The sequence below is a fragment of the Petromyzon marinus genome, chromosome 57 (genome assembly GCF_048934315.1).
Source record: "Petromyzon marinus isolate PM22_M1 ecotype Great Lakes invasive population chromosome 57, UKy_Petmar_22M1.pri1.0, whole genome shotgun sequence".
Lineage (NCBI taxonomy): Eukaryota > Metazoa > Chordata > Hyperoartia > Petromyzontiformes > Petromyzontidae > Petromyzon > Petromyzon marinus.
In genome coordinates, this window is record NC_133723.1 from 10,158,936 (window position 1) to 10,185,798 (window position 26,863).

Here is a 26,863-nt window from a genome sequence, read left to right on the forward strand (position 1 = left end):
GGGTCGATACAATTAGGTACCACTTTGTGGGGAAATCTACGGAGTGACTACCCCCAACCCAACCTTCCCCGTCATAGTAATGTGGAATTTCCAGGGCTGTAAGGGGAAAATAAGTACCCGTCTCAACAAATCCGTGCTCATTTGAGCAGAGACGTCACTTGTGTTGTCTCTCGTTCATTGCATGGGCAATTATTACCTTTGTTCAGCAACTGTGAATTCATACAAACCCCACCACCACCACCAGCACCACGACAACCACCACATCAATCACCACCACCACGACAACCACCACATCAATCACCACCACCACCACGACAACCACCACATCAATCACCACCACCACCACGACAACCACCACATCAGCCAACATCACCACCACCACCACGACAACCACCACATCAATCACCACCACCACGACAACCACCACATCAGCCAACATCACCACCACCACCACGACAACCACCACATCAATCACCACCACCACGACAACCACCACATCAGCCACCATCACCACCACCACGACAACCACGACATCAATCACCACCACCACGACAACCACCACATCAGCCACCATCACCACCACCACCACCACGACAACCACCACATCAATCACCACCACCACCACCACGACAACCACCACATCAGCCACCACCACCACGACAACCACCACATCAGCCACCATCACCATCACCACCACCACCACCACCACCACGACAACCACCACATCAATCACTACCACCACCACGACAACCACCACATCAACCACCACCACCACCACGACAACCACCACCATCACCACCACCACCACCACGACAACCACCACATCAATCACCACCACCACGACAACCACCACATCAGCCACCACCACCACGACAACCACCACATCAGCCACCATCACCATCACCACCACCACGACAACCACCACATCAATCAATACCACCACCACGACAACCACCACATCAACCACCACCACGACAACCACCACCACCACCACCATCACCACCACGACAACCACCACATCAATCACCACCACCACGACAACCACCACATCAGCCACCATCACCACCACATCAGCCACCATCACCACCTTGCCTTACCTCGACGTTCTCAATGGGGACCACAAGACTACATGACCCACCCCCACCCCCCGGCTTGACTGGTGTGAGGTTTTCTTTTTTTTAAACGGAGGAGCCAGAATCCGATTTGAACAATCCGGGGCTCCGTTGTTTCTTGACCGCCCGCAGCCCCAATAGCCCAGCCCCATTGGCAAAGCCGCGTGAGAAAAAAAAGCCCGAAGTGGATTCCTCGCGCTTAAAAAAAAGGACTGGAGTCAGCCTCCAGCACCACCAGCACCACCACCAGCACCACCACCACCCGCCTTCTTCATTCTTGCGACCCGCGCTGTTGTGAATGGGCATGCGGGTTGTGGCGTGGCTGTGGTGACTGTTGCCGCCTGCTCCCTCCCTCCCTGCCCCAGTAAGCCCAAGGGGCTCCACGCATACAGCGAGCTCCGCTGCCGCCGCTGCTGCGCGTCGCTACGCGTGTACATGGTATACGCATCAAGGACTCGCTGTAGGTGTTGCTGAGCTTCGCTGGGTCGCGTCTGTGCTGCGATTGGCATTGAGTGATAGCGCGCGCACGTGCACACACACGCGCGCACGTGTGTGCGCACGCGCACGTGCACACGCGCGCGTGCACGTAGCGGGAGTGCGGTGTGAGGATGGTGCGGCGATTAAGACAATCGAGGTGAAGGTTTGAGGCGAGTCTCCCGGTCTTCCACCGGCTAACCCCCGCCACAAGAACACCTTGCCGACTGCTGAGGTGAGTGCCCGCGCGTGCGTGTGTCTGTGTGTTAGTGTGTGTGTCTGTGTGTTAGTGTGTGTGTCTGTGTGTTAGTGTGTGTGTCTGTGTGTTAGTGTGTGTGTGTGTTAGTGTGTGTGTCAGTGTGTCAGATTGTGTGTGTGTGTTAGTGTGTCAGTGTGTGTGTCTGTGTGTTAGTGTGTGTGTTAGTGTGTGTGTGTCAGTGTGTCAGTTTGTGGTGTGCGTGTTAGTGTGTCAGTGTGTGTGTCTGTGTGTTAGTGTGTGTGTGTGTTAGTGTGTGTGTGTCAGTGTGTCAGTTTGTGTGTGTGTGTGTTAGTGTGTCAGTGCGTGTGTCTGTGTGTTAGTGTGTGCTAGTGTGTGTGTGTTAGTGTGTGTGTGTCAGTGTGTCAGTTTGTGTGTGTTAGTGTGTGTGTGTGTCAGTGTGTCAGTTTGTGTGTGTGTGTGTTAGTGTGTCAGTGTGTGTGTCTGTGTGTTAGTGTGTGTTAGTGTGTTAGTGTGTGTGTGTCAGTGTGTCAGTTTGTGTGTGTGTGTTAGTGTGTCAGTGTGTGTGTCTGTGCGTTAGTGTGTGTGTTAGTGTGTTAGTGTGTGTGTGTCAGTGTGTCAGTTTGTGTGTGTGTGTTAGTGTGTCAGTGCGTGTGTCTGTGTGTGTGTGTTAGTGTGTGTGTGTGTTAGTGTGTGTGTCAGTGTGTCAGTTTGTGTGTGTGTGTTAGTGTGTCAGTGCGTGTGTCTATGTATTAGTGTGTGTGTTAGTGTGTTAGTGTGTGTGTCAGTTTGTGTGTGTGTGTTAGTGTGTCAGTGCGTGTGTCTGTGTGTTAGTGTGTGTGTGTCTGTGTGTTAGTGTGTGTGTGTTAGTGTGTGTCAGTTTGTGTGTGTCTGTGTGTTAGTGTGTGTGTTAGTGTGTGTGTGTCAGTGTGTCAGTTTGTGTGTGTGTGTGTCAGTGTGTCAGTTTGTGTGTGTGTTAGTGTGTCAGTGTGTGTGTCTGTTTGTTAGTGTGTGTGTTAGTGTGTTAGTTTGTGTGTGTCAGTGTGTGTCAGTGTGTGTGTGTTAGTGTGTTAGTGTGTGTGTGTCAGTGTGTGTCAGTTTGTGTGTTGGTGCGGGGGACGATGGTGCAGCGCTAAGCGCTCTACGCTACGAACTCGGACCCAGGGTTCGATTCCCGCTCACGGCCAACACCAGCGACTATCATCTGAACCGAGTCCTGGGCCTCCTCTAGGTCGACTCAGCCTCAAATCAGTACCTGGTGAGGTGTGTAAACATCGCTACTGGGGAGACAAAGGCGGCCGGGCGTAGTGCTGGCCACCCACCCCCTCGTGTGCCGTGCCGGCCTTTATAGGTGCTCGCTAACAGCACTTGCCCCAACAGTCTGCTAAGGCTATACAGGGGATTTTTGTATTTTTCGTGTGTCTGTCAGTGTGTGTCAGTGTGTGTGAGTGTGTGTTTTAGTCTGTATGTGTCAGTGTGTGTCAGTGTGTGTGTCAGTGTGTGTGTTAGTCTGTATGTGTCAGTGTGTGTCAGTGTGTGTGTGTCAGTGTGTGTGTTCGTCTGTATGTGTCAGTGTGTCAGTGTGTGTGTGTCAGTGTGTGTTAGTCTGTATGTATCAGTGTGTGTCAGTGTGTGTGTGTCAGTGTGTGTTTTAGTCTGTATGTGTCAGTGTGTGTTTTAGTCTGTATGTGTCAGTGTGTGTCAGTGTGTGTGTCAGTGTGTGTGTTAGTCTGTATGTATCAGTGTGTCAATGTGTGTGTGTCAGTGTGTGTGTTAGTCTGTATGTGTAAGTGTGTGTCAGTGTGTGTTTGTCAGTGTGTGTGTTAGTCTGTATGTGTCAGTGTGTGTCAGTGTGTATGTGTCAGTGTGTGTCAGTGTGTATCAGTGTGTGTGTCAGTGTGTGTTTTAGTCTGTATGTGTCAGTGTGTGTCAGTGTGTATGTGTCAGTGTGTGTCAGTGTGTATGTGTCAGTGTGTGTCAGTGTGTGTCAGTGTGTGTGTCAGTGTGTGTTTTAGTCTGTATGTGTCAGTGTGTGTCAGTGTGTATGTGTCAGTGTGTGTCAGTGTGTGTGTCAATTGGCCACCCACCCCTTCGTGTGCCGTGCCTGCCTTCGTCGGTGCTTGCTAAGAGCGCTTGCCCCAACAGTCTGTTAAGGTTGTACGGGGGTGTCCTCGTGTGTGTTAGTCTGTATGTGTCAGTGTGTGTCAGTGTGTGTGTCAATGTGTGTCAGTGTGTGTCAGTGTGTGTGTGTTAGTCTGTATGTGTCAGTGTGTGTCTGTGTGTGTGTCAGTGTGTGTCAGTGTGTGTGTTAGTCTGTATGTGTCAGTGTGTGTCAGTGTGTGTGTGTCAGTGTGTGTTTTAGTCTGTATGTGTCAGTGTGTGTCAGTGTGTGTGTTAGTCTGTATGTGTCAGTGTGTGTCAGTGTGTGTTAGTCTGTATGTGTCAGTGTGTGTCAGTGTGTGTGTGTGTTAGTCTGTATGTGTCAGTGTGTGTCTGTGTGTGTCAGTGTGTGTGTGTGTTAGTCTGTATGTATCAGTGTGTGTCAATGTGTGTCTGTGTGTGTGTGTGTCAGTGTGTGTGTGTGCGTTAGTCTGTATGTGTCAGTGTGTGTCAGTGGGGAGCGGTGGTGTAATGGATAGTACACTGCATTACTAACCCGGCGCCCCGAGTCCACGACCAACACCAGTGACGAATATTTGAGACGGTTCTGGGCATCCCCTAGGTCGACTCAGCATCAAATGAGTACGTGGTGAGGTGTGTAAACATCGCCACTAGGGCGTTGTGCTGGCCACCCACCCCCTCGTGTGCCCAGGCCAGCCTTCATAGGTGCTCGCTAACAGCACTTGCCCCAACATTCTCTTCAGGCTATACGGGGGATCTTTGTCTATCGTGTGCTGCTCGCTATCAGCACTTGCCCCAAACATCTGTTAATGCTAAACGGGGGATCTTTGTCTTTGTTGTGCTGCTTCCAAACAGCACTTTCCCCAACATTAATGTTGAGGCTATATTTGTATTTGTGTGTCTATGGGTGCAAGCATGAGACTACCAGATGCTCCTACCCTTTATAATCCTATATCAGTGTTACCCTATATTTCTATAATCACAAGAACAGGATTATACAACTTAGATGCATGTAATCACCATTGTTGTGAGCGTGGTGACCAAGTAATTCCCGCAACAGGGAGTGGCGGTATAGTTGTCAATGTGAGGAGCGGTGGCGCAGCGCTTAGCGCACTGCGCCACATACCCCTAGGTCGACTCGGCCTCAAATGAGTACCAGGCGCGTTGTGTAAACATCGCCACTGGGGAGACAAAGGCGGCCGGGCGTGGTGTTGGCCACCCATCCCTTCATAGGTGCTCGCTAACCTCGTCAAGGTGGCTAGGAGATGTTAACTACCTCGCCTGGTGTACAGGAGGTCGTGGGTTCGATCCCGACCCTGACGCTTCCTGCTGTATATTTGGAGTTTGCGTATCTCTCTCATCATCATCATCATCACGGTATCTAGGATATGTTAACTACCTCGCCTGGTGTACAGGAGGTCGTGGGTTCGATCCCGACCCTGATTCCTGCTGCTGTATATTTGGAGTTTGCGTGTCTCTCTCTCATCATCATCATCATCACGGTGTCTAGGAGATGTTAACTACCTCGCCTGGTGTACAGGAGGTCGTGGGTTCGATCCCGACCCTGACACCTGCTGTGTATATCGAGTTTGCGTGTCTATCTCTCATCATCATCACCACAGTGGCTAGGAGATGTTAACTACCTCGCCTGGTATACAGGAGGTTGTGGGTTCGATCCCGACCCTGACGCCTGCTGCTGCTGCTGTATATTTCGAGTTTGCGTGCCTCTCTTCCCGTGGCCGCGTGGATTTTTCTCCGAGACCTCCGGTTTCCCCCTCCACATTTGGAATCAGCATCACGCGTTTAGAGTGTTTGGTAATCCCACTTCGCTGAGCTGTCATTTGTGACATCCACGGTCGCGTGGGCCTTACTTGGAAAAATTTAATTAATTTGATTTCTTTTTTCGTTAGACTTGCCCCGACAGACTGTCAATGCTATAACAGAGGGGGGCATCTTTGTCTTTGTAAATGCTCGCCTGCGTGTGTCGGTGTTGATCGAGGCGTGCGAGTGTCTCTATGTGGAGGTGTAAATGTACATCTCTGTGCGCGCGTCATAACGCAGTGCGTAACTGAACACGTGCGGTTGTGAAATTTGACTCCGCACTACAGTTTGGATACTTTCCAGGTGTGAGAATAAAAAAAAATGCTGTACGTACATCATATCGGGTGAACTGACGCGCCCGCTAGTAATGAGGACGAGTTGAAAGGTAGCGTGAAACATTGTCAATTCGACACATACGGGACTCTGGACTTTGCCGAATTACCAAATATTTCGAATTACGTGGAATGCTACTCCCCATTGCCTCCTGCCCCAATAACAAACAAAAAAAAATTACAAATTTGTTTTCCAATTCTATCCAAAACTTTGAATTTATTTCGCAGACTCGGGGATTCACGCTTCAGCCCTTTCCCGTTACTCCTTGATGTAGGTCACAGACGAGGCGTGTGGGGGCCCCGCTGCGTGCACTTGAAGGTCTCGGAAGTACCTCTACGGTGTCCACTTTCCCTGGACCCGTTCTCTCACGCGAAGGGCTCTGCACGGCGACATGTTCCCGACGGACTCGTAGTCTCGTGAAGTGGCCAACCTACAGCTGCCAATGATGTGTAGTCATTCATTTACATTTCAAGCGGATCGTGTTTGGGACAAATCTACCGGTTCGCAGACCTCGCGGCGATGCCATGCGTGGGTCGACAACCCCATCAATCGCTTGCGAGAAACTCGGTTGCATGCAACTGAATCGTCTCTTCTGCAAACCAGTTGCAGGCAGCAGTTGCGCCGACCGGGGTTGCTGCTCGCCGTAGAGTGACGGACTCGACTGTCGAACGATGCGCCGGCTGAAACCCGGTCGCATGCAACTGGATCGCTTGCGCGCGAGAGACGTCTCTTCTGCAACCGGTTGCGCCAACCGGTTGCTGCTCGCGGTGCCCGACCGTCAGGTGACGACCGGCGCCGTGGTGGCGGCGACGTTCCGAGGCGACGAGTCGCACCGCGGAGGGCGGCGGCGGCGGCGGCGAACTCTCCCCCATTGTTCGCCGTCCCAATCCCTCAAATGTTGCCGGCGCTTTAAATTTCTCCCCCCGCCTCTCCCCGCCCCCAGCTCAGACGTGGACAAAGCAGTCCCTCTGGGGGCTCGGGGGGGGGGGGGCGGGGGGATGAGAGGGGGGGGGGTGGTGGTAAAATAAATAAATAAATTTCGTTGCGCGATTTCGAGAGAGCGACCGGTCGGCTACGGAGCCGCGATTGAGCGGAAGATTTCGCACGTGCGGCGGACGCGTGAGCACGTGCCACTTGATAGTAGGTACGTGGAACTTCCTTCGCACCGTACGTAGCCAACCGTGCTAATGTACAGCGTCGCGTGTATTGTAGTATATAGTGTAGTATACTACTAGGAGATGTTAACTACCTCGCCTGGTACACAGGAGGTCGTGGGTTCGATCTCGATCATCACCATCACGGTGGCTAGGAGATGTTAACTACCTCGCCTGGTACACAGGAGGTCGTGGGTTCGATCTCGATCATCACCATCACGGTGGCTAGGAGATGTTAACTACCTCGCCTGGTACACAGGAGGTCGTGCGTTCGATCTCAATCATCACCATCACGGTGGCTAGGAGATGTTAACTACCTCGCCTGGTACACAGGAGGTCGTGGGTTCGATCTCGATCATCACCATCACGGTGGCTAGGGGATGTTAACTACCTCGCCTGGTACACAGGAGGTCATGGGTTCGATCTCGATCATCACCATCACGGTGGCTAGGGGATGTTAACTACCTCGCCTGGTACACAGGAGGTCGTGGGTTCGATCTAGATCATCACCGTCACGGTGGTTAGGAGATGTTAACTACCTCGCCTGGTACACAGGAGGTCGTGGGTTTGATCTCGATCATCATCATTATCACGGTGGCTAGGGGGTGTTAACTACCTCGCCTGGGACACAGGAGGTCGTGGGTTCGATCTCGATCATCACCATCACGGTGGCTAGGGGATGTTAACTACCTCGCCTGGTACACAGGAGGTCGTGAGTTCGATCTCGATCATCATCACCATCACGGTGGCTAGGGGATGCTAACTACCTCGCCTGGTACACAGGAGGTCGTGGGTTCGATCTCGATCATCATCATCACGGTGGCTAGGGGATGTTACTACCTCGCCTGGTACACAGAAGGTCGTGGGTTCGATCCCGACCTTGACGCCTGCTGTTTTATATTTGGAGTTTGCGTGTCTCGCGTGGATATTTCTCTGGTTCCTCTGGTTTTCCCCTCAACATTTAGAAATGTGCGCTTGGAGTATTTGTTTGTTACTAATGTCCACGTGACGATAAGCCACTTCGTAGGGCTATCATTTGTCTTTGCAGGGTCGCTTATGAAAAAATAGCTCTATATCACCTCAGTGAGGCCTTACCTGGTAAAATAAAAAAAGATAGTTTTAGTTTATAGTGTTTTTCCCCACTCTAAATCAAACCGGGAAATATTTTACCAGCCTGCACTCGGTCTAATAATACCATAACCGTGCAGTAAAGTCACTCTTCATTTGTAGCGTCTCTCTCTCTCTCTCTATGTGTGCGCGCTGTGGTGAACTCGGTCTATCCATCTCGTCTCTCTCTCTCTCGTTTCGGAGAAGGTCAATTGCCCGAAACGACGTCGCCTATTGTGTGTAGGCGACGTCGTGTGCTCGTACACCGCTTCGCCATCCCCCCTACCGAAGTTCGCAGAAATCACCAAAATGATGAATGCATTTTTATTTTCGACATTGCTTTGTGAGAGATTGTACGACCGCATCAATTTCCACTCGAGTTCAATGCCCTCTCGCACGGTGTTCAAAGGCTCGGCGCAATGATAATTCGAATTCGTCAGTGTTCACCACAATCTGATAGTGAGTGTAGTGTGTGTATGTAGGTGTGTGTGTAGGTGTGTGTGTGTGTAGGTGTGTTTGTGTTTTTTTTTATAGGTTATGTATGCCGATGATTTGGTAATAGCTGCTCATTCAGAGGAGGAGTTGGAGACGCTGCTGCTGAGACTGGAGCGTGCCACTAAGAGATGGGGCCTTACCATCAGCCCCACCATGACTAAGCACCTGCCTGGGTATTTTGTACCATCGGACACTCCACCCCCACAACTCCCAATCGGTGATGGGGCAGTTGTGGAGAGAGTGGAGAGTTTCCCATACCTGGGCAGTGTGCTTATGACCGGCTCCAGTTTAAAAGCAGAGGTCTCACTCCGAATCAGTCGAGCGGCAATATCTTTTCATCGGTTGCGAAACGCTGTGTGGAAACTACCTGGTCTGTCGCTCCGCACTAAGCTTCAGGTCTTCTCGGCCACGGTCATTCCCTCACTTCTCTACGCTTGCGAAACGTGGACCCCCCTAATGGAACATCTTCGCCGGTTAGAAACATTTAGGCTGGCGTGCCTACGATCCATCCTGGGTTTAACCAGACTGGACTGTGTGAGGAGCTCACAAATCCTTGAAAGATCTGGGCAAGGTCCCATCGGTGAGCTCCTCCGGCGGGCAAGGCTGCGATGGCTGGGTCATGTAGCCCGCATGACCAGCCACCGCATGCCGAAACAGCTTTTGTTCGGCCGGATTTAGGGGGCTAAGCGGGCGCGGCACGGGCTAGAGAAGAGATGGAGTGATGTGGTACAGGAGGACGTGGAGCTGAGTGGACTTGCCGATCACTGGTACCAGCGGTGTCAAGATCGGCCTCTGTGGAGGAGGCTCGTGAAGGATGCAACTGGGCAGTTAGAGGTAGTCGCCCTCCAACAACAACGGAGGGCGGAGGAGCGACGCTCAGAACAACGAGCGGAGCGCCGGGTGGCTAAATCACAGCAGGTTGGCACAGTAGGGGGCACAGGTGGTGCATCAGCCAGTCATCTCAGTCATCTCAGTCAGTCGACCCGTTGCACCTGGGTCTGCCCCGTGACCTCCTGCCCGCGGGCGTTCGACACTTCACGTGGCCTCAAGGTGCACATGGCCTGGCACAATCGTCGTGGTGACGTCACCGCCACTTAGTGGCGAATGACGGTTGTTGTGTTTATGTAGGTGTGTGTGTATGTAGTTGTGTGTGTGTAGGTGCTCGCTAATACCACTTGCCCCTACAGTCAGTTATGGCTATATGGGGGATCTTTGTTGTGTCTGTATGTAGGTGTGCGGTAGATTACGGAGAGCGGTTGGCGCACTGCGCTACGATCACCAGCGCCACGAGTTCAATTCCCGATCGCGGCCACCACCACACACTGGTGACGATTATACTGGACTCCCCCGCCCCCAGGTCGACTCAGCCTCAAATGAGTACCTGGTGCAATGTGTGTACACATCGCCACTGGGAAGACAAAGGCGGCCGGGCGTGATGCTGGCCGCCCACCCCCTCGTGTGCCGTTCCCTCCGTCATAGGTGCTGCTACTCGCTAACAGCACTTGCCCCAACAGTCTGTTAAGGCTACACGAGGGACCTTTGTCTTTGTCGGTACATGGTCGGGATAAATTAGATATATTTCACGGCCAACACGCCATTAAATACATCATTATTATTAATATTTAAAGTACAATTGTAAAAAAAAAATCTAATATGAAAAATAAAATAATAATTCAGTGAATTCATTTACTCGCGACTTTCACAGTTTGAGCACCACAATAATGGCATTTAACATGTGAATAAGTTCACAATACAATGCGTTGTAGTGTGTGTGTGCGTAATTGCTTTGCCTATGCGTGTGTGTGTGTCTGTGTGCGCTGTGTAGTGTAAGGAGCGGTGGTGTAGCGGTTAGCGCGCTGCGCTACGAACCTGGCGAACCCGAATTCGATTCCCGCTCATGGCACAGCACCTGTGACGATTATCTGATCCGGTCCTGGGCCTCCCCTAGGTCGACTCAGCCTCAAATGAGTGCCTAGCCACCCACCCCGTCATGGGCCGTGGCTGGCCTTCATAGCTGCTCACTAACTGCCCTTGCCCCTAGAGTCTGTAAAGGCTATACGGGGGATCTTTGTCTTCGTGTACGTGTCTCTGTGCGGGGAGCGGTAGGGTAGGGGTCAGTGCACGCTTCACTCCGAACGCTACGACCCGAGTTCGATTCCCGGTCACGGCCGCCAACACCAGTGACGATTATCTCAATATCTGAACTAGTCCTGGGCCTGCCCCCCTCCCCCACTCCCTCCTCTAGGTCGACTCAGCCTTAAATGAGGACCTGGTGCGGTTTGCGTGTGAACGACAGCGCCGCGTGCGAGTGTTCGAGTGGTACATCTCTTAGTGAGCAGCTATGTCTCAGAGTCTGAGACATAGCTGCTCACTAAGAGATGATCTCCCAAGCGAAATGCTGAAGAAGGGTGGCGTCTGTGCGCAGACTACCCTACATGACATCATAACAATAGTCTGGGCCACTGGACGGGTTCCGCAGTATTGGAAGGAAGGATGCCCCTCTTTAAGAAGGGAGACCGCACAGACTGTAACAACTACAGGGGCATCTCACTCCTCAGTGTGCCGGGAAAGGTCCTGGCAAGGATTATTCAACATCACCTTGCCAGGCACCCTGAGGAGAGGCTTGCAGCTTCCCAATGCGATATCAGGAAAGGGCGGTCCTGCACAGATGCCATATTTTCTGTCCGTCTGCTACAGCAGAGGTGTAGATAATTCCAACACGACCTACATCTCTGCTTTATTGACCTGGTCAAGGCCTATGATACTACCAGGAGGCCTGGGCTCTGGGTTGTTCTTCGTGCTTTCGGAGTCCCTGATCCTCTGCTCACGGTCATTAAGGACCTTCATGATGGTGAGCGGACCCGGGTAAAACTACGTGGCCGGGGGTCGGAGCTATTCCCTGTTCACCCTGGGTGTGTGAATGGGATTACATCTGGCTCCCACATTATTTAACAGTTTTCGACCACGTAGTTCGTGAAGCCTTTGATTGCTGTACCAGAGGAATTTCCATCTGGTACCGATACATTGGGAGGCTGATCGATGCCCAGGTGCGGTCAAGGGATGGCTCCCTATTGGTCAACCACGTTATGTTTGCCGATGATCTGGTAATTGCTGCTCACTCAGAGGAGGAATTGGAGGCGCTGCTGCTGAACCTGGAGCTTGCCACTAAGAGGTGGGGCATTACCATCAGCCACACCGAAACTAAGCACCTGCCTGGGTATTTTGTACCATCGAACACTCCACTCCCTCAGCTCCAAATTTGTGATGGGGCAGTTGTGGAGAGTTTCCCATACCTGGCCAGTGTACTCATGACCGGCTCCGGCTTGACAGCAGAGGTCTCACTCAGAATAAGTCGAGCGGCATTATCTTTTCATCGGCTTCGTAACGCTGTGTGGAAGCTACCTGGTCTGTCGCTCCGCACGAAGCTTCAGGTCTTCTCAATCCCTGGGTCTGTCCCGTGACCTCTTGCCAGCGGGCGTTCGACACTGCACGTGGCCTCAACGTGCACGTAGCCTGGCACAAGCGTCGTGGTGACGTCATCGCCACTTAGTGTCGAATGGCGCTGTTGTTGTTGTGTGTGTCTGTGTGTGAGTGTGCGCGGCTGTGTGTGAGTGTGTGGGGGGAGCTATGGTGTAGCAGTCAGCTGCGCTACGATCCCCGGCGACCCGAGTTTGATTCTCGCTCACCAGTGAGGATTATCTGAATTGGTCATGGACGTCCCCTAGGTCGAATCAGCCTCAAATGAGTAGCTGGTGCGGTCTGTAAACATCGCCACTGGGGAGACAAAGGCGGCCGGGCGTGGTGCTGGCCACCCACCCCCTCGTGTGCCGTGCCGGCCTTCATAGGTGCTCGCTAACAGCACTTGCCCCTACAGTCTGTTAAAGGCTATAGGGGGGGATTTTTGTCTTTGTTATGACCACACACACTGCCTGCTATCTATAGACGAGCAAGCAGCTGGGCACGGGATGCGTGGATAATTCATAAGAAAGACGAGCGGGAGGAGGAGGAGGGGGCTGCGACCGAGGCTGAGTAGCCCGACGGCCGGCAGCCGGGCCGAGTGATTGCACGGCGTTGGAGGAGAGATTAGAGGAGGAGGTGGAGCAGGAGGTGGAGCAGGAGGAGGAGGTGGAGCAGGAGGTGGAGCAGGAGGAGGAGGTGGAGCAGGAGGAGCAGAGGTTGGGAGACTCGGGGAGAGCTCGCGCACGCAGGTGGGACACATCCTTCACGAGCCACCTCACTCTGGGCAGAGTGATGCACGGAGTTGAGGATAGGGGTGAGTGAGGAGGTGGGTGAGGAGGTGGGTGAGGAGGAGGAGGGAGGGAGGGAGGAGAGAGGAAGGAGGAGGATGGAGAAGGAGTGAGGAGGAGATGCACCCTCCACAACCTCCTCTTTTCCACAGCTGTACGATCCCCCCCCCCACCCTCTCCCCTCTCCTGTTCCGTCCAGCACATCTAGCTGTGTGCGTGTGTGTGGTGGAGTGCTGGGCAGGTCGGTAGCTGGGTAGCTGGGGGTGGCTTGACGTTGGAGGAATGTGGAATTTCTAAAAGTGGTGACATGAGCCGCCGATGTGTCGACGCTCATCCAAGCAGCAGGATAATTGCACCGCGTGCTCGATTCCAGGAGCAGCAGCGGCAATGCGTGCGAAGTGGAATCTCCTCGTAACGCGCTTTGGATATTCTCACCGAACATTCGCCACCCAACGCTGACACCACTTGCCCAACAGCTTACCTGGGCTCAGAGGGAATGTCTCTTTGATGCGTCTGTGTGAGTGTGTGTGTTTGTGGGGAGCGGTGGTGCAGCGGTTAGCGCGCTGCGCTACGAAACTGGCGACCCGATTTTGATTCTCGCTCACGGCCACCAACGCCAGTGACGATTATCTGACCCGGTTCCTGGGCCTCCCCGAGGTCGACTCAGCCTCAAATGAGTACCTGGTGCGGTGTGTAAACATCGCCACTGAGGAGAAAAAGGCGGTCGGGCGTGGTTGCTAAGCCACAACACCCACCCCTTCGTGTGCCGTGCCAGCCTTAGTGGGTGTTCGCTAACAGCACTTGCCCCAGCAGTCTGTTAAAGGTTATACGGGGGATCTTTGTATTTTTGGGTCTGTCCCGTAACCTCCTGTCCGTGAGCCTCGGACGCTTCACATAGACTCGAAGTGCACCTAGCCTGGCACAAGCGCCGTGGTGTGAAACTTCGTGGCGAATGGCGACTGCTGCTGCTGTTGTTGATGTTTGTTGGTGGAAGGATAAAAAAAAAACAAGATAGTTATCAAGAAGGCAAGAGAAAAACACGGACCCCCAATGTCAAGTCGCTTTCTGGCACAGCCGACGCTCTAAACTAAAACTGTTTATTTTAGCAGGTGTGAGGCCTCCACTGAGCTATTGCTGCCCTTCATTAGAAGCGACCTGGCCATCATCAATGAAGTGGCTTACCACCGCCATCATCATCATCACCACGTGGAAACGTGCAGCAGTAGCCAAGTACACTGACACGCGTGATGTCGATTCCGAAATGTGGAGAGGGGAAACCGGGAAAATCCACGCGACCACGTGGAGAGAGACACGCAAACTCCAAATATACAGCAGCAGGTGTCAGGGTCGGGATCGAACCCACGACCTCCTGTACACCAGGCGAGGTAGTTAACATCTCCTAGACACCGTGATGATGATGATGATGAGAGAGAGACACGCAAACTCCAAATATACAGCAGCAGCAGGCGTCAGGGTCGGGATCGAACCAACGACCTCCTGTACACCAGGCGAGGTAGTTAACATCTCCTAGACACCGTGATGATGATGATGAGAGAGAGACACGCAAACTCCAAATATACAGCAGCAGGAATCAGGGTCGGGATCGAACCCACGACCTCCTGTACACCAGGCGAGGTAGTTAACATCTCCTAGCCACCGTGATGATGATGATGAGAGAGAGACACGCAAACTCCAAACATACAACAGCAGCAGGCGTCAGGGTCGGGATCGAATCCACGACCTCCTGTACACCAGGCGAGGTAGTTAACATCTCCTAGACACCGTTATGATGATGAGAGAGAGAGAGAGAGAGAGACACGCAAACTCCAAATATACAGCAGCAGGTATCAGGGTCGGGATTGAACCCACGACCTCCTGTATACCAGGCGAGGTAGTTAACATCTCATAGCCACCGTGATGATGATGAGAGACACGCACACACCGCGACCTCCTGTACACCAGGCGAGGTAGTCAACATCTCATAGCCACCGTGATGATGATGAGAGAGACGCACACTCCACGACCTCCTGTACACCAGGCGAGGTAGTCAAAATCTCATAGCCACCGTGATGATGATGAGAGAGACGCACACACCACGACCTCCTGTACACCAGGCGAGGGAGATAACATCTCCGAGCCACCGTGATGATGATGAGAGAGACGCACACACCACGACCTCCTGTACACCAGGCGAGGTAGTCAAAATCTCATAGCCACCGTGATGATGATGAGAGAGACGCACACACCACGACCTCCTGTACACCAGGCGAGGGAGATAACATCTCCGAGCCACCGTGATGATGATGAGAGAGACGCACACACCACGACCTCCTGTACACCAGGCGAGGTAGTTAACATCTCCGAGCCACCGCTCGTGACCACTTAAGTCGCCGTCTGCCCGGAGGCGTCCCGGAGCGACTCGGAGTGACGCGGCCGCTGATGGCGAACGACGTCGCTCCCGCCTCCCCCGCGCTGGGCCCTGAGACCCTCCTCCCCCCCCCCCCAGGCCAGGGGGGGGGGGGTTGCTATCAGCTGAGCTGGTCCATCAAAACTTGGCAGTGTCCATGGTGGGGCGATACACACACAAGACACGCACACAGCACACACACACGCACACAGCACACACACACGCACACACACGACACGCACACAGCACACACACGCACAAGACACACACACAAGACACGCTCACACACGACACGCACACAGCACACGACACACGCACGACACGCACACAGCACACACACACACGCACACACACGATACGCACACACACGACACGCACACACACAACACATACACACACGATACGCACACACGACACGCACACACGACACGCACACAAACGACACCTCACCGCACGCACGACACCTCACCGCACGCACGACACACACACGCACACAGCACGCACACACGACACACGCACGACACGCACACAGCACACACACACACGATACTCACACACACGACACGCACACACGACACGACACCTCACCGCACGCACGACACACACACGACACGCACACACACGACACGCATACAGCACACACACACGATACGCACACACGACACGCACACACGACATGCACACACACACACGACACGCACACACACACACACACAACACGCACACATCACATGACACGCACACAACACACGCGACATGCACACAACACACGCGACATGCACACAACATACACAGACAAAGATCCCCCGTATAGCCGTAACAGACTGTTGGGGCAAGTGCTATTAGCGAGCACCGATGAAGGCCAGAACAGCACACGAGGGGGTGGGTGGCCAGCACCACGCCCGGCCGCTTTTGTCTCCCTAGTGGCGCTATTTTTACGCACCGCACCAGGTGCTCATTCGAGGCCGAGTCGACCTAGGGGAGGCCCAGGACCGGTTCAGATAATCGTCACCGGTGTTGTGCCGTGAGCGGGAATCGATCTCGGGTGGCTGGGTTCGTCGCGCAGCGTAGCGCTGAGCACTACACTACCGCTCCCCCTACATACATATGTGCACACACGAACAAGCTCACACGCGTACGCAGCCGAACACACACGCACGTCACATACACAATGTGAAATGCGGGCAGTGATCTTGCCGTGTGACGGGCGGATTTAGACGGCGAAATGAGTTTGGAGCAGAGGACGCGGTTAGCTTGTGATGGAGAAACACAGACAAAGGCAGAGATCCCCCACCTCACCGTATAGCCTTCGACAGACTGTCGGGGCAAGTGCTGCGTCAGCGAGTAGCAGCGGCTATGAAGGCCGGCACGGCGCACGAATCGGGGTTGGTGGCCAGCACCACCACGCCCGGCCGCCTTTGTCTCCCCCGTGCTGATGTTTGTATTCACACCGCACGAGGCGCTCATTTGAGGCTGAGTCGACCGAAGCGAGACACCTCTGGAACTTCGGCCGTGAGCGGTTGGGTGGCTTGATTGATGAGTGGGTGTTCGGGTGAGTGGGTGCGTGAATGATAATGTTCATGATTTGATTTTGATATCGCGACCTGCTTACGCTGCTCATTTGCACAACTCTACACACATGTATATCAAACTAATATTATATGTGTATTGTGCTCATGGATCGTGGGCACAGATGGCTGTTGTCGGAATTATTCTGCCGATGGTCAGCATTGGTTCGAGTGATTTTAAATTTGAATACGTATAAATATATATAGCAATCTTGCACCTTCGGTGCTGAGAGTTGATAGCGATCTGCGGGAGGGGTCTTTCGGACCACCTCAAGCGGACGGCGCTTCCACGAGCAGTTGCGAGTGCGAGCGATTGCAGGTACTGCGCCTTTATCTCGTGCTCCACAGTGTCTAGGAGATGTTAACTACCTCGCCTGGTATACAGGAGGTCGTGGGTTCGATCCCGACCCGGACGCCTGCTGCTCCTGTATATTTGGAGTTTGCGTGTCTCTCTCTCTCATCATCATCACGGTGGCTAGGAGATGTTAACTACCTCGCCTGGTCTGCAGAAGGTCGTGGGTTCGATCCCGACCCGGACGCCTGCTGCTGCTGTATATTTGGAGTTTGCTTGTCTCTCTCTCTCCCCCTGCCCGTGGTTGGTGTAGATGTTTCTCGGGGTTCCTCCGGTTGTTCCCCTCCGCATTTAGAATGAACGTCCCGCGTTCAAAGTGTGTGGCTGCTCTACATTTACACGCGATGATGATCATGATGATGATGAGCCCACTTCGTTGAGCTGTCATTTGGTGATAGCCGGGGTCGCTTCTGGTCAAGCGCTACGTAGCGGCTCAGCGGGGCCTTCACCTGGTAACGTGGGGTAAGACAAAACAAAGTTTAGTTTTGAGTTCACTTGGTTACGATGCATTTACCTAAAAGCCCTGACAAGCGCTCGCGTTGCTTAACGCGTGCGAACGCTGTGGGAATTCGAACGTAGAGCGAACGAAAGTCGCGCCACGTCGCGGTGATTTGAGCAACCGCTGCGGATTTGTAAACGCCGCCGCCGCCACGTGTGTGTGGGTGTGAAGACTCAATCGGTCCTAGGCCTCCCCTAGGTCGACTCAGCCTCAAATGAGTACCTGGTGCGGTGTGTAAAACATTTCCCCACACGGGGAGACGAAGGCGGTCGGGCGTGGCGCTGGCCACTCACCCCCTCGTGTGCGTGCCGGCCTTCATAGGCGCTCGCTAACAGCACTTGCCCCAAACAGTTTGTTAAGGTTATACGGGGGATCTTTGTCTTTGTTTGTGGGGCTGCGTTGGCTGGGTCGTGCAGCTCGCCCAGCCACCGCATGATTAAACAACTTTTGTTCGGCCGGATAGAGGGGGCACAACGGGCACGGTACGGGCTAGAGAAGAGATGGAGTGGTACTGGAGGGCGTGGAGCTGAGTAGACTTGCCGATGACTGGTACCAGCGGTGTCAAGATCGGCCTCTGTGGAGGAGGCTCGTGAAGGACGCTACTGGGCAGTTGGAGGCAGTCGCCCTCCAACAACAACAGAGGGCGGAGGAGCGACGCTCACAACAACGAGCGGAGTGCCGGGTGGCTAAAGCACAGCAGGTTGGCACAGTAGGGGGCACAGGTGGTGCATCGGCCAGTCATCTCAGTAAGCCAACCCATGGCACCTGCTGGGTCTGTTCAGTGACCTCCTGCTAGCGAGCGTTCGTCACTTCACGTGGCCTCAAAGTGCACCTAGCCTGGCACTTCGTGCGAATGGCGGTTGTTGTTGTTAGCGCTACACTGCGCTATAAACCCGGCGACCCGAGTTCAATTCCCGCTCACGGCCAACACCAGTGACGATTATTTTAACCAGTCATGGGTCTCCCCTAGGTCGACTCGGCCTCAAATGAGCACCTGGTGCGATGTGTAAACATCGCCACTGGAAAGACAAAGACGGTCGGGCGTGGTGTTTGCCACCCACCCCCTCGTGTTACCGTTCCGGCCTTCGTAGGTGCTCGCTACTCGCTAACAGCACTTGCCCCAACGGTCTGTTGCAGGCTACACGGGGGATCTTTGTCTTTGTGAACCCACGATGCGTGTCTCTGAGGCCGCATCGGAATCGTGACAATATTATTTATTATTTATTCAAATACAGTTATTTTTTTCTTTTGGGTTAGATCGCGCAAATATATAATTGTGTCGTTAAACCCGCCACCACCCGACACAGCCAATTAGTAGGAGTTGTCACGTAAACAGAACGTGCCAATTCGTTACTAGTAAGGCATATCGGTGTGTTGGAGAGCCAACACAGATGGCCAGCAAGGGGCATGTGGTCAGGACGTTACATAAACAAACAATACAAACACACCATAGGAGTGACATGTACAGGGAGTGTAAGGTAATCACTTACTAAAAACATACATACCGATACAACTAAACTCCTTGTGTCTTACCAGGTAAAGTCCACGAAGCTATTTAGATTCGACGTCGTCATCGTCGTCGTCATCATCGTCATCATTGTCATCATCGTCGTCGTCGTCATCATCGTCATCGCCATCATCGTCGTTGTCGTCATCATCGTCGTCATCATCGTCGTTGTCATCATCATCGTCGTCATCATCGTCGTCATCGTCGTCGTCATCATCATCGTCATCATCGTCGTTGTCGTCATCATAGTCGTCGTCATCATCGTCATCATCGTCGTCGTCATCATCATCGTCATCATCGTCGTTGTCATCATCATCGTCGTCATCATCGTCATCATCGCCGTCGTCATCATCGTCGTCATCATCGTCGTTGTCATCATCATCGTCATCGTCGTCGTCATCATCGTCATCATCATTGTGGTCGTTATCATCATCGTCGTCGTCATCATCGTCGTCATCATCGTCGTCATCATCATCATCGTCATCATCATTGTCCTCATCACCATCTTCATCATCGTCATCATCGTCACCATTGTCATCACCATCGTCATCATTGTCGTCATGATCATCGTCATCATCGTCGTCGTCCTCACCATCGTCGTTATCATCATCATCGCATCGGCCTCTGGGTGTTCTTTAACCGCATCATGAGAGCATCGTCAAGAGCAGGGCGATGCTGCTGATGCCCTGCTGCTGCACTGCACATCCTCTGTGAATGGGAAGTTAAAGACGATGCTGATGCTGCACTGCACATCCTCTGTGAATGGGAAGTTAAAGACGATGCTGCTGATGCTGCTGCTGCACTGCACATCCTCTGTGAATGGGAAGTTAAAGACGATGCTGCTGCTGATGCTGCACTGCACATCCTCTGTGAATGTGAAGTTAAAGACGATGCTGCTGATGCTGCTGCTGCACTGCACATCCTCTGTGAATGGGAAGTTAAAGACAGGAGCCACTGTGGGCCCACATAGTAAACCCATAGAGACCCCTACATAGAGATACCTAGACATACCTAGAGACACGTAGAGATTAATATAGACTCAGCGAGATGCATTAAAGGCACGAGCCACAGGAGTGTGATTATGGCCATGCATCCCAAACTATGGGCCCATATAGTGAACCCATAGAGACACGCAGAGGAGAAACACTCACAGAGACCCACAGAGATTGATGGATTCGCCGCTGGAACCTGCAGACATTCTCCAACGCACGCGTCCATCCGCCTGGCTCTCTCCGTTGTAGTTCCAACTCGTGCGTCTCTCCACGCTAACTCGACCTGCGAAATCTTCATATTTTGCTCCGTATTTGCTCATATGTTTTTTTTGTCGTCGTTAATGACCTCGGTGCATGTATATAGAGATTGGTTTAACACGTTGGCTGTCGCGACCAATATGGAGAGAAAATCCACTCAGATTGTAAACGCTGTGGATTTGCTCTCCAACACACAACCGGTTAGTGCTGTACTAGTAACGAATTGGCACGGTCTGTGTTACGTGACAAACCTTACTCATCGTGGCTGTGTCGGGTGGTGGAGGGTTTAACGGCACATTTGTATGTACGTGATCCAACCCAAAACGCTTATATGATTGAAGTGGTCTGTTGTGTCGGTCTTTACAATAGTAAGGCACTCGTTGAAAAAGCACAAAACAACCAAAATACATCCTAAAAACACGAAAAAAACTCAAAAGATAAATTGGGATTTATATTTCAAGAACCCTTGCGGCGTGTTCGGTCGGGGCCGTATCGATTGAAGCAACCAAACGAAATATTCTGAAGGCAATCAACTTACGGGGGTGGATGGCACCTCGCCAATCTTGCCCGATCTCTACCCCAACCCCCCCCTGCCCGCCCCACACCGATGTGTCCTGACTTGTGTGCCACTCTGTGCTATACAATAATGCATCGCAACGCGTAACATCGCTCATGTGCGTGCAATTACACGTGCACGATGTGCACACAGCTCGTCTGCACGCGGCTGGCGTTCGATTTGCTTCGTCGTTGTTTATGTTCGGAACATCGGGGCCACTCGCTCGGACAAATGCGTCTGTGTCGTAGTGTCTCGGCTTCTCACTCGGACTCAACAACATCAGCTTGGAACGCGACCTGATGGCGGTGGGAGGGGGGAGGGTGGCAGGATCAGAGTGTGCGCTCACCCAGGATGCAAAGCTGCTAAGGGCACCAAAGATTTCACTTCCGTGAAAAGGAGCTTCATGGACGTTGCACTTCTTTCACACCGTACGTAGCCAACCGCGTTAATTGGAGGCGAGTGGGTGGTGGAGGGCGGGCAAGAACAACAACCACAAACTAAGCGTACCGACAGTCCCCGACTTACGAACTCCCGACTAACGAACGCCTGCACTTACGAACGAACCACTATTAGATAATAATAATACTAGTATTATTGTTCATAATAGAGGTTTTTGTTGGGTTAGATCGCGTAAATATATAAATGTGCCGTTAAAACCCGCCACCACCCGACACAGCCAACTAGTAAGGGTTGTCACGTAAACAGAACGTGGCCAATTCGTCATTAGTACAGCACTAGTGTATAGTAGTGTATAGTGTAATATACTAGTACAGCACTAGTGTATAGTAGTGTATAGTGTAGCATACTAGTACGACACTAGTGTATAGTAGTGTAGTATATAGTGTATAGTAGTGTAGTGTATAGTGCAGTATATAGTGTATAGCAGTGTAGTGTATAGTGTAGTATATAGTGTATAGTAGTGTAGTGTAATATACTAGCACAGCACCACCGGTTGTGTGTTGGAGAGCCAAGCCACAACATTAGCAATCTGAGTACGACGTTCCGCCAGTAATTACAACCAGCTTCATCAGGCGGACAGCCAAAATCTCTCAGAGGAGAGATGTATTTCTGTCCAAGGGCACGGGAGTTAGCGTGGCAATGCCTCAAGATGCCTCCAACGTGGGGAGGCGCTCCATGGAGAATGGGGATGGGGGGGGCAGGTGCCTGCCCGGATGAAGCTTGAGGGGGGCCTGTAGCATGATCACAAAAACATTAATATTAAAACACCACGCACATGTTTTATTTGCGCAGTAAAGTAATGTAATTGTATTTTTTCATTTGCTATACAGCCAGATAATACAACAAATCGCTCATCTTAAACACCCAGTCGTTCATAAAAGTCGAAGGCGGTACAGTACTATAGTAATAGAGCAAATACAGAATCACTTAATCGGAATTGATAGCTTGAAAGCGTTTATCGCGGGGCCCTTGAAAGTGCGGGGCCCGTAGCAGTTGATAATTCTGCTACTGGGATAATCCGGCACTGGGTCCCGGGGGAAATGCCACTTTGGGGGGGGGGGGGGGGGCACCAGACGCCTTCAATCGGAATTATAAAATCTGACGTCGTGAAGTCTAAGTGCCCCCCCCCGCCCCCCCCCGCCCCCCCCCGCCCCCCCCGCCCCCTCCCAAAGCGCGGGGCCCGGGGCGGTCGTTCTGATTCGCCCGACGCCCCAGGGGTGACGGCTGTGGTTCTGTAACTTTGATGTATTCAAATATACATCTTTTTTCTTGGGGGGGGGGGGAGCGTGGGAGAGCGTGGGGGAGCGTGGAAGAGCGTGGGGAGAGCGTGGGGAGAGCGTGGGGAGAGCGTGGGGGGAGCGTGGGGAGAGTGTGGGAGAGTGTGGGGAGAGTGTGGGGGGAGCGTGGGGAGAGCATGGGAGAGCGTGGGAGAGCGTGGGAGAGCGTGGGGGAGCGTGGGGGAGCGTGGGGAGAGCGTGGGGAGAGTGTGGGGGGAGCGTGGGAGAGCGTGGGAGAGTGTGGGAGAGCGTGGGGGAGCGTGGGGAGAGCGTGGGGAGAGCGTGGGGAGAGCGTGGGGGGAGCGTGGGGAGAGCGTGGGGAGAGCGTGGGGAGAGCGTGGGGAGAGCGTGGGGAGAGCGTGGGGGGAGCGTGGGGAGAGCGTGGGGAGAGCGTGGGGAGAGCGTGGGGAGAGCGTGGGGGAGCGTGGGAGTTTAAACCGGGCCCTCTGCGCTACGGGCTCTCTATGTCCCGGAGCTCCGGCATTGAGCCCCCACGCGTCGCGCTGCCTCAGCTCTCGCGCTTTCATGGTGCGGGTGGCGCTTTGACGGTGCCCCTCCCACCCCCCCCCCCCCCCCATCTGGCCAGACCCACTCCGACTCGATTCTCTTCCATTCAATTCAACAGTCGATTCTTCTCAGAATTTTTGAAATAAAAAAAAAACATTTCAGGTACGTGTTGTCGCTCTGTCACTCCTCCTCGCAACGCGATCGCGAGCGTGTGGGCGATCGGCGTCGTCGCGAGACAGAGCAGCGTTCCGGAGAGCGGCCCGCGGAAGCGGACATGGCAGAGCTACCACTGAGATGCCGTCTTCTTTAAGTGGCGCTCTGCTATGCTCAAAACGGCCCGCGGAAGCGGACATCGGCGGGTTACTCGTCGCGATCAATTCAATCGCTTCCCGTAAATAAATCTCCTGCTCTCGCCAGCTTCTCCGTGTTTCATCTCCTTGGGTTGCGTTCCGCCAGATATGTAGACAAACCTCCCCCCCCCCCCCGCTCCGTATAGCCTGTAACAGACTGTAGGGGCAAGTGCTGTAAGCGAGTAGTACCTATTCATATTCTTAGCTCTTTCGGTAAAGTCACGTTAAAGGGAAACAATAAAACAATAAAATATATATAAAACAATACAAATTCTCACGACGTTTCGACCATAACACAAACGGTCGTCTTCAGGTGTGTCGGTTTGCATTAATGAATTTATTTATAAACGGTGTTTTTATTTATTTATAAAAAAACGTTAGCGCCACGCGCAGCGATTTGGCAGTTTATTTAGAAGGACGAGTCCATCTATGTTCTGAAAAGAGGAGGGGGGAGACGAAAAAATAATGTATGCTGTCTGAAAGCCACTGTAAGCGTGTACAATCAATTAAGACCTGAAATGGTTTATCAAATCCTTCCAATGATTGCTAAGCCAGAATCCATCTTCTCGGTTGAAATTGTCTCTGTGCTTGTATATGTGGATAGCCTCATGAACGAATCTCTCATGGTAGCCAGATGGCTTACAAAGAACCTCTGTCTTGGAAAAGTCAATGTCATGTGAGCCTACTGAATTATAACAATGATCTGCCACGGCCGAGGTGTTGGTCCTACCGTGTTTAAGGTCTGCTTTGTGTTCACGAATGCGGTCCGAGACATGGCGTTTGGTTTCTCCAATGTAACTACTACCACAGAGGCAACTTAGTTTGTAGACACCAGGGTACTGTATGTCCGGAATCACATCTTTTACAGACGGAACCAGATCACGGATTTTATGTAATGTGTTGAGACGGACCTGGATCTTGTGTTTATTCAAGATTTTGGAGTTTTTTTTGTGATACCCGCAATGTAGGGTAAAGTGATGGTTTTGAAAGGCTCCTCAAGAGGGTGCTTCTTCATGGTTTGAGTGATAGCTTTGCGGATTGTATAGTCGGAGTAACCATTAGCCTTAAGAGCTTGGTGTACGTGCTTGAGTTCACTGCCTATGTGTTCCTGGTCGGATATGCATTGGGCTCTATGGTACAGTCTTGATGAGAGAATTCTTCTGTGATGGATGGTGGTGGGAATCCGGTTTCAGATAAGCATCCGTATGGGTAGCTTTCCTGTAGACAGAGTGGCTCATTGAACCATCAGGTCTCTTTTTTATTAGGACATCCAAAAAAGGTAGCTTGCCATCTTTTTCGACTTCCATGGTAAATCTGATGGCTGGGTGTATGGAATTGATGTGGTCGAAGAATTGATCTAGAGCAGGCCGGCCATGTGGCCAGATGACAAAAGTGTCATCCACGTACCTCTTCCATGAAGTTGGGCGCAGAGTGGCAGTCTGGATGGCGTCAGTCTCAAATTTCTCCATGAAAATGTTAGCTATAACCGGAGATAGGGGGAAGCCCATTGGGGTGCCCTCAGTTTGTTTGTAGAAAGTTCTATTCCAAATGAAGTATGTATTGGTTAAACAGTGTCTCACCAGGGGGGGGGGGGTACCTCAGTGTTTAGTCCTTGATGAACCAAGTCTTCAATGATTGTGATGGTGTCAGGTACAGGAACCTTGGTGAATAAGGAAACTACATCAAAACTGACAAGCAGGTCGTCTGGGGACAGGGAAATACCCTTGATTGTCGGCATTCGAACGGTCTTGGTTGGCCCGCATCACGACCGGGCCGCCTTTGTCTCCCTCGTGATGATGTTTTACACACCGCACCTGGTACTCATTTGCGGCTCAGTTGACCTAGAGGAGAGCCCAAAACGAGTTTAGATGTTCGTCACTGGTGTTGACCGTGAGCGGTGGCTATGAGATGTTGACTACCTCGCCTGGTATACAGGAGGTCGTGGGTTCGATCCCGACCCTGACGCCTGCTGCTGCTGCTGTATATTTGTAGTTTGCGTCTCTGTCTTTCTCCCCGTGGTCGCGTGGATTTTTCCCCGGGTCCTCCACATTTTATTTCCCTCCGCATTCAGAATCAACGTCAGTTTAGGGAAATTGGCTGCTGTGAAATGCCACACGACGCCAATTCGTTGAGCTATAATTTGTCGCTTCTGAAAGAGAGCTCTCCAGCTCAATGGGCTTTACCTGGTAAAATAAAAAAAAAACATTCATATATAAAATAACATATATATAGTTTTAGTTCAGTTTGCAGTGGCGATGACGCCGCCACGGCGTTTGTGTCAGGTCAGGTGCTCTCCGAGGTCACGTGATGCGTCGACGGCTCGCTGCTGACAGGAGGTCACGGGACAGACCCAGGTGTCATGGGTTGACCGACTGTCGACACACAAAGATCCCCCGTATAGCCTTAACAGACTGCAGGGGCAAGTGCTGTTAGCGAGCATCTATAAAGGCCGGCACGGCACACGAGGGGGGGCAACACCACGCCCGGCCGCCTTTGTCTCCCTAGTGGCGATGGTTACACCTCGTACCAGGTTCTCATTTGAGGCTGAGTCGACCTAGGGGAGGCCTAGGACCGGTTTAGATAATCGTCACCGATGTTTGCCGTGAGCGGGAATCGAACCCGGGTCGCCAGGTTTGTTGTGCAGCGTAGCGCTAACCACTACACTGCCGCTCCTTACACTACACAGCGCACACAGACACACACACGCACACACACGCACACACACACACGCACGCACACACACACGCACACACACGCACGCGTGTTAGAGGGCGACTACCTCCAACTGCCCAGTAGTAGCGTCCTTCACAAGCCTCCTCCACAGAGGCCGATTTTGACACCGCTGGTACCAGTCATCGGCAAGTCAACTCAGCTCCACGTCCTCCTGTACCACATCACTCCATCTCTTCTCTAGCCGTGCCGCGCCCGTTTAGCCCCCTCAATCCGGCCGAACAAAAGCTGTTTCGGCATGCGGTGGCTGGGCATGCGGGCTACATGACCCAGCCATCGCAGCTTTGCCCGCCGGAGGAGCTCACCGATGGGACCTTGCC

General features: G+C 52.7%; 1 protein-coding gene across 1 annotated transcript in view; it reads left to right on the plus strand.

Moving 5' to 3' along the window:
• Positions 1-1,212: 1,212 nt before the first annotated feature.
• Positions 1,213-26,863, plus strand: part of LOC116955039 (leucine-rich repeat and immunoglobulin-like domain-containing nogo receptor-interacting protein 1) — an 88,579-nt gene continuing 62,928 nt past the window's right edge. Inside the window, exon 1 of the mRNA XM_076052767.1 lies at positions 1,213-1,821. The gene's annotated coding sequence lies outside the window, so the exon portion shown is untranslated. The remainder of the gene's footprint in view (positions 1,822-26,863) is intronic.